General features: G+C 34.0%; 1 protein-coding gene across 2 annotated transcripts in view; it reads right to left on the bottom strand.

Moving 5' to 3' along the window:
* Positions 1-8,642: 8,642 nt before the first annotated feature.
* The window catches only part of LOC125026410 (WD repeat-containing protein 48 homolog), a 14,521-nt gene continuing 14,496 nt past the window's right edge, over positions 8,643-8,667 (bottom strand). For both annotated transcript variants that reach the window (XM_047614845.1, XM_047614846.1), the window contains one exon: positions 8,643-8,667. This exon is cut by the window's right edge and continues 339 nt beyond it. The gene's annotated coding sequence lies outside the window, so the exon portion shown is untranslated.

Genomic DNA, 8,667 nt, shown 5'->3' with positions numbered 1-8,667 from the left:
AATATTTGCAACATACCCACGTACAGTCAATATGGAGAGTACAGATGAGCTGCAGTGGGGAGGAAGTGAAAAAAACGCATGTTAGTTTCTGGGAAGGTCATCACGAATATGGCCCTAGCTAAAGTAACCCACGAGGTGGTATTTCCTCCTGCCGAAGCGGAGTACTTTGGCCTCTCTGGGTGGATACGCTCGTTAGTTACTTTAGCAATGTAAAAAAGTCACGCATCTGCATAGGTATGAAAAAAATCTTACTTTTGCAGCATACTCCTCCAAAAACCCACTGACCTTCATATATATATATACATATATATATATATATGTGTGTGTGTGTGTGTGTGTGTGTGTGTGTGTGTGTGTGTGTGTGTATATATTTTTTTTTTTTTTTTTTTTTTTTTTTACCAAATATTGTTTCATCAATTTCATCAGTTTTCCCTGGCCCTCCTATCTGGCCTGACTCATTATTTAAATACCAAGAAATTAATACCTCCTGCCCAATCACAAATAGTCTTGATTGGAAATTGAAAGTCGCTTCTTGCAGATTCATACGAAAAGGTCTCTCTTAAATACAAATTGACGACTTTAAAGTAGTTTCAAAAACGTTATCAAACCAGGTGTCCTTTAAAAAAAAACTGACATTTTTGTAATACTTAATAATAATGACACAATAATGTATCTAATTTGCGTGTTAAGCCTCTTTGAGACCTGTCCAGTTTGCTATACTAACATCAGGTATGGTCTCTCCACCAGGCCCCAGCTGCACCCGGCCGACCTGTCAGCTTACCCGCGTCGCGCTCGCTTCTTCGTGGCCACGATGGGCTAAGGGCAGCTGTCCTGCCCCTTCGTCGCACTACTCGACAAGAGTTCTTCACCTTTTTCTCTGTTAATTACACGTTTCTTTGTTTCATATTAAGCATTCTATACTTAAATTTCCACTAATTATAATTCATTTTCTTTGTTAATTACAATTTTCACATAACCATTATTTTAATTATTTTTTTTGTACTGATAGTAAATATTATTGTTATTATTATTATTACTACTGTTGTTTTTAGGAGAGTTGGACAAATACTGTAGTAGTTGTAAAGTTTCAACGGAAATAAAACCGGTATTTGCAGGAAGTGATACAATACAGACGTAGTCGTATTGTTGCGGAGAATTAGTTTTGGCTTCATGAAAATGGAACTATCCATCCCTTTGAAGGGGAGCATGTGGCAGGCAGTTCATAAATAAAGCATGTAATTATCTTGAGGCGCTTTTTAGACGGCAAGATATCTCGTCTTGCTCAATCCTGTTTTTGACGGGACTACTTTGTCAGAGATCTTGGTTTGGTTCGTAGAGGAAGCTTCATGACAGTTTCATGACACCGCAATAGTAAACAAACCGACAACATGGCAGACATGAATGAATGATTACGGTGAAATGCTCTTGATAATTTACATATTTTGTCACCAAAAGATGAAATAACAAAGTGCCAAGTTGTGCCGATCAAAAGGGCGAACTGGAGTATATTAATAGGTTTATTATTCTCTAGAAGATAAATACTAGCTATTTATAACCGCATTATGGCCATACCGGGAATGTCCGAAGGGCGTTTATATTTGACTATGTTATTTTCATTATAAACAGCCTATTTTTGCTGTGAATAGTAGATACCATCCCATTGAAATGAGCAGACGATTTTTTTCTAGTTCATCTTAACCTTTGAGATTCTCACATCCTTAGATTCTTATTTCATTTATCTTCAGTGAATGCAAACCCAAGGTCAGGAAAAGATTTCCCCCTCGGTAAATTCGTGAATTTCATACACGATTACTTGTCACCCCCTACGAAGGGGAAGGAGTCAATTTGTAATTTGTTTATATTCAAAGAAAGCTAGGTGTTGGGATTTTTTTTGATGAATTCGGCAAGGCGAAGTTAACCACATCAAACCATAGCTTGCTTTTGTTTCTCGTCAAAAATGCGCCTTTAAAATTACCACAAACTCTTAAGCCCTCGAAGCTCCCCTACGGTAGGTAATATCCCCCCCCCCCCCCAGTTTTTATAACCCATTCCCCAAAAGTCATAACATTGGTTGTTTTCTCCATAAAGACATCATGTTCCCTCACGTGACAAATTGGAAAATGTGAAGTAGAAAATTTGAAGGCTTTCTTGTTTGTTTTTTTTGTTTTTTTAATCTGTAAAACTGGAAAAGAAAACAAGGTTGTGTTTTTGATATTGTAGAATCAACTGCATAAGCACTTTCCGAAGAAAAGTGCATTTTGACCACGAATGATAAGGTCTAGTTACTGATTAGTACATTTCCAGCCCTACGTTATGTGGTAATTTGTTTGTTTCTTTCAAATTGTATTTCGATTTTTTGTCATATAATATTAATTTTGATATATTTTCATTGGAAAATGCTAGCATTATCTTATTTTATTGGGTTAATTCTAATATCACAACACGGATGACAAATAAATGAATCTCCCTGTGTAACGTCCAAATACGAGTTTGCTTCCTTGAATTAGCACTGGCTTCATCATGCATCAGCCCAGGGCGCAATTTTCAGCTGGATGAGGTTCGTTTCTTCAGGTGACAGTGGCTAGGATATCTTTGATGCCTTTAAGCGGAAGGAGTGACATAAAAATCTGAAGGCCTGTGGTATGAATACAAGACTGAAATCATACAAAAATGGTATGGAAAATCCCAAAATGACCGGCCATACACCGTCTGTATAACTCAAAAATTACACATTTTTTGTATATATAAATATATATATATATATATATATATATATGTGTGTGTGTAGTTATTAATAATATGCACGATTCTGGGAGTACCCACTGTGGGGTAAGAATACTAGTTTACCTTTACTTTGTCAGTCTTTTCTTATTATAGTTTTCTTTGGTGTCACATTTTGTGTCTATGACTTTCAACTGGCTTGTAATATAAATTGCATAAGAAACATAGTATACATACCCGTGTAATGTAGGCTATTGCGTGAAGATTTGACAATTACATTTTGAGTAATCAAGAAATGGTAATAATAATAATGACCTTATTCCCATAAATTAAAATATATATATATATCTTCTATTATTCCTGCTCAGTATAACCAAAATATTTTACAAACATTAATAAATTCCATATCATTTAGTACAGTAGACACTAAATTTCATATCAGCTTTACCGCAAAATATCGCACCAAAATTGTCACATATACAGAAATAATTCATACACACACATATATGTGTGTGTGTGTGTGTGTGTGTGTGTGTGTGAGTGTGTATGTATGTATGTATGTATGTATGTATGTATGTATGTATGTATGTATGTATGTATGTATGTATGCATGTATGTATGCACACACACACACACACACATATATATTTATTTATATATATATATTTATATGTATATATTTATATATGTGTGTGTGTGTGTGTGTATATGTATATATATATATATATATATATATGTATATATTTATATATGTGTATGTGTGTATATATGTATATACACACATATGTATGTATATACATGTGTGTATATATGTATGTATATACATATTTTATATCCATACAAATACACACACACATATATATAAATATACATATATCCATACATACATACATATTTAGTGATATATATATACATATATACATACATACAGGCATATATATATATATATATATATATATATATATATATATATATATATATATATATATATATACACATAAGCTGTATAGCCTTGCCTGGAGAGACTGCACCTCCAGGCTGACTACTTTATTTCAGTCTTGTATATTCTCTTTTTATGGGTACTATAACAGTGGACTTATCTTAGTTGTTACTTTTTATTATTGTTGTTATTTTATTGCTTTGCTATTTTTATTGTTCTCGGGGAATATTCGGAGTTGTTTATACAAATATTAAGGGCTATGTCTGTCTCAGCGTTTCACTATGTTCGGAAACACTTGTCTCTGAATACCGGCACATATCGAAGTTACTTATTCCAGAAATTTACTTATGTTACTGAAATTTTGCTCAAATTACTCATACATATTCGCAATTTATAGAAACCCTGATTTAGATGACTCCATATATGATTGTGTATTGCTTTCTCTGGCAAACATGCAAGAGTCAGATAGGAGAGCATCCTCTGTTTTTTTGCCGATTTTAATGCCCACCATTCACATTGGCTCAATTTCATATCGCCAGCAGACTGTCATGGGCATTCTGCCTATAACCACTCTTGTCTGATTTAACACTGTCGCATAAGGTCTACCTAGAATCACGCAGCAGCAGTTGGGACCATGTTAAAAATGATATATCTACCATGTAATTGGAGGGATATTTACAAGGCACATTGCCCTGTGTCATCTCTTACCGCCATACTTACTGACATTATTTAGATTATCAATCACGCTCCAGAGACAAATCATGGTTTACTGAGAATGCGACCGGCTCTGCGAAATAACCAAACCGCTTGTAAATTATGGTCCTCTACTCATTCTGATATTTCTTGGGATAATTACTGTCACGCTCGTAGAAATGCTGAACAGGTCTACAGAGTTGCAGGAATAGATTATAATAATCATCTGAAGGAGGTTCTTACAAGTACATCCCAAGCTCATAATTGAAGTCTGCTTTGTTTGGCTAATCTTCCGATATTTTCCCTAGTACCTCATCCATCAGAGAAAACTGAAATATTTCCCAATTTCTCTTCAGGCAAACAGAGTAGTAACGAAGTAATTCTATCCCATACTTGTTTTAGAGCACCTAAAATAATATCTTTTGCATTTAGGTCATCTGAGCTATGCAGCTTATTGTTAGAACTAGATTCTTATGTTGGTAGAGATCCTCAAGCCCTATCCCCCTGTTTTTAAAGAATATTGCTAAATCATTACCACAAGTGGCAGTTATATTTCGTATTCCAACTAGAAAAAGCTCTTTTCCCATTTTGCTTGCTGTTATTAATTTTACGCCAATCCGAAAAGGATCATCAGGCAACTCGCCAAAAGAGTATAGGCCAATCACACCTATTTTATAGCAACATGTGTTTGAAAGGTTGATTGCCAAACGTCTCTCCTCTTTCTTTAATGACCATAAATTTCTGGCAACCACTCAGTTTGGTCTTAGGAAAGAGCTTCGTACCTGTGATGCGCTTCTGAATTTTGTGCCTCATGTTCAGGCTTTACTAGACCCAGAGTCAGAGACAAGGCTTGTTCCTTAAACTTTTCCTCTGCCTTTGTTGTAGTCAACCATAAGGCTCTCCTTTTTAAACTCAGGGCTGTAGGAATCAATGACCCATTTTACAATATTTTATCTGACTTTTTATGAGACAGGCAACATGTTGCTATTGATGAGTATTTTAGTGTTTTGAATCATGTCAAGTCAGGAGTTCCCCGAGGCAATGTTCGTTTTGTCTTTTATAGCATAGTGATATGATTTCTTCCATTCTCATGGCTTATGCTGTTAACACGTATTTTACTGCACTCCTGACTTTCAAAGTAGATGCTGTCACTCAACTGAATGTTGATTTGGAGCAGATCTCTTGTTGGTACAAGTGTTGGCGAATGAAAAGAAATTCTGCTAAAACCAATTGCATAATTTTTTGCCGTTCAAGAACCTGCAAGCCACCACATCCTGATATCACCATTGACAGCCAAGTCATCAGCTCAGTAAAGGCATTAAAATTTCTTGGTGTAATTTTAGATTCTAAATTGACTCTTGAGGGTCATATGAGAGCAGCTTCCTCTCTTATTTCCCAGAGGGTTGGATTATTGAGGAAATCTAGATCCATTTCCAATGACGATAAGATAGTTTTAAACAGTTTTTCTCTTTTATTTTGCCTCTCTCTGAGTATTTCTGTTCAATTTGGAAGTTGGCTTCTCAGACTCATCTAAAGCTTCTGGATCAAGTTTCTATTACGTAGCCTTAATGCGTGACTTGAACATCGTCTAAAGGTTGGGGCCCTGACCTTATTTTTGAAAACTGTTAACAATAATGAACATCCTCTTCAGAGTGCGTTGCCTGTTCTATATGTGCAAGTTCGCCAAACGTGTCAGAGTTGGCGAGTGAACGCGAACAGATTTCAAGCCAATTTTTTCCTCAACCAATTTCCCTTCTATGTCTAAAGTATGGAATTTGTTTCCTATCGGTATTCTTTCAGAAGTCGGGATTAATACATATAAAACTCCTTTCATATATGTTTGATCATCGGGGGATCGAAGCAGCCTCTGGTATTCCCTCGTGCCCGCTCAGGGATTCTCTTAATGATAATGAAAATGATAACAATAATACACACACACACACACACACACACACACACACACACACACACACATATATATATATATATATATATATATATATATATATATATATATATATATGTGTGTGTTATAGATTTACATATATATGAATATTTATCTGTATGCACAAATACATTTATTTATATGTGTATATAGATAGATAGATAGATAGATAGATGTGTGTGTGTATATATACATATATGTACATATACACACACACAAACACACATATACAAACATACACACATGTATATGTATATATATATATATGTGTGTATATATGTGTGTATAAAGTAATAAATGGCTGTTGATAAAAAAGTGTGTATATATACATATATATAGATATAAATATATAGATATAGATATTTACTTATTTATATGTATATAACTATATATGTACATATATATTTTTGTGAATGTATATATATATATATGTATGTATGTTTATCTATTCATATACATTTCTATGTCTATATATACATATGTATATTCATTTTCAAATTCAAATTCAAAATACTTTATTCTATTAGTTACAATGGTTATTCTTATTACAAAGAAAGTTATTTTACAGTACATGTGAATATAAGATACACTTAGAATTAATGTCAGTACATATAAGTCATGTCTATTCGTATGTACTGAAACCTGTTGTCATTGGTGATTTAAGAGATTTTCGTTCAATTTCTTTTTAAATGTATTAGAGTTTCTGATATTTCTGATATTATTTGGTAATTTGTTCCAAATCATGGGTTCACGTGTTAGTGTCTGTCGTGCCCCTATAACTGTGCGGGATCTTTTGATGTGTAAAGAGTTAGCCTGTCTTGTATGGACACAGGTCGTGTTACCTACGTTTGGAAGGGTTAATAGCCAATTTGGATAAAACCCTTGGATTATTTTTTGAATGAGTACGCAGGTTTCAGTTACATTTGTTTCGTACTTTTAGCCAATTTAGTTTGTTTATATGTGGGGTAATGTGGCCATACTTATTTACGTTAGCAAGCGCTACTCTCGCAGCAAAGTTCTATAATTTCTGGATTTTCTAAATGTGACCTTTGCTTGTTGTGCCCCAGGTATTTAATAATTAATTATACTGAGAACTAGTGTTTGTATAACGGATATCCTAGTTTCAGCAGGGATCTAGTTTTTATGTGTCGTGGGTAAATTGGTGTGCCCATTACTTTCCTATGGATGTTGTCGACATGGTTCTCAAATGTCATGAAACTGTCAATGGGTGCGCCTAGATTTGTCACAGAAGTGCTCGGGCTTATGTAGCTGTCTTCAAATTTTATGTGTTTACTGGAATTTTGGCGACTTTTGTGTTTTATCTGGATTTAGCTTGAAGCCATTTGTGTCAAAGTATCCTTTTATCAGTGTCAATGTCTCCTGACTCTTTTTTATTAGTTCACCTAAGTTGTTTACCGAATCACTGGGTAGAAATTGTGAATCAGCGGCGTATTGAATAGGAAGGCAATTTTGGGCTATGGGTGATGTAATTTACGAATGTTGTAAATAGGATTGGGCCTAACATAGATCCTTATGGAACACTGAAAGATATTATCTGTTTTGTTGATATTTTCTCGTGAATCTTGACTGATTGGTTTGTTACTTAGAAAACTTCTGAACCAGTATGCATCGATGTTGTGACATATTAATTTACTAAGGAGGATTTCGTGGTTGACACTGTCAAAAACCTTGGATAAATCGAACAGTGTAAGCAAGTTTATTTGATTGTTGTCTATGTTCTCATAGATTTCATTTGTGATCTGTAAAAATGCTGTTTCAGTAGACAGCTTTCTTCTGAAACCATGTTGTGATTTGGATAGTAGGTCATTTGTCTCCAGAAATACTGTCAATTGGTCTGCTACGATTTTTCGAAGAACTTTAGATAGTATAGGTAATATGGTAATAGGGCGATAGTTATTGACTTCGTCTGTGTCTCTGGATTTAAAAACTGGTGTTATTATGCCATGTTTCCAAAGCGATGGGAAATCACCAGTGACTAGAGATGTGTTAATGATAACCGTTAGATAATGCGCCATTGCAGGTAGACTTTCACTAATAAAGCGAAAAGCAATGCTAATACATTTCTGGATGTACATATATATTTTTCATATATATACATATACATCTATGCGTGCGTGTGTATATATGTGTATATATATATATAGATAATAGATATAGATATATGTATATACACAAATATATATTCTTTCAAATGTCTATCTATTTACTTGCTTATATATCTATCTATGTATCTATTATATATGTAGATATATGTATGTATGTATATATGTATGTATATATGTATATATATATATCTTTGTATACAGAGCAATTAGCTGTTAAATTCTTTACTAAGATTTATTTTTTA

The sequence above is a fragment of the Penaeus chinensis genome, chromosome 6 (assembly GCF_019202785.1).
Source record: "Penaeus chinensis breed Huanghai No. 1 chromosome 6, ASM1920278v2, whole genome shotgun sequence".
NCBI lineage: Eukaryota > Metazoa > Arthropoda > Malacostraca > Decapoda > Penaeidae > Penaeus > Penaeus chinensis.
Note: the sequence above shows the minus strand (reverse complement) of the source record. Positions and strands in the feature narration are given on the sequence as shown.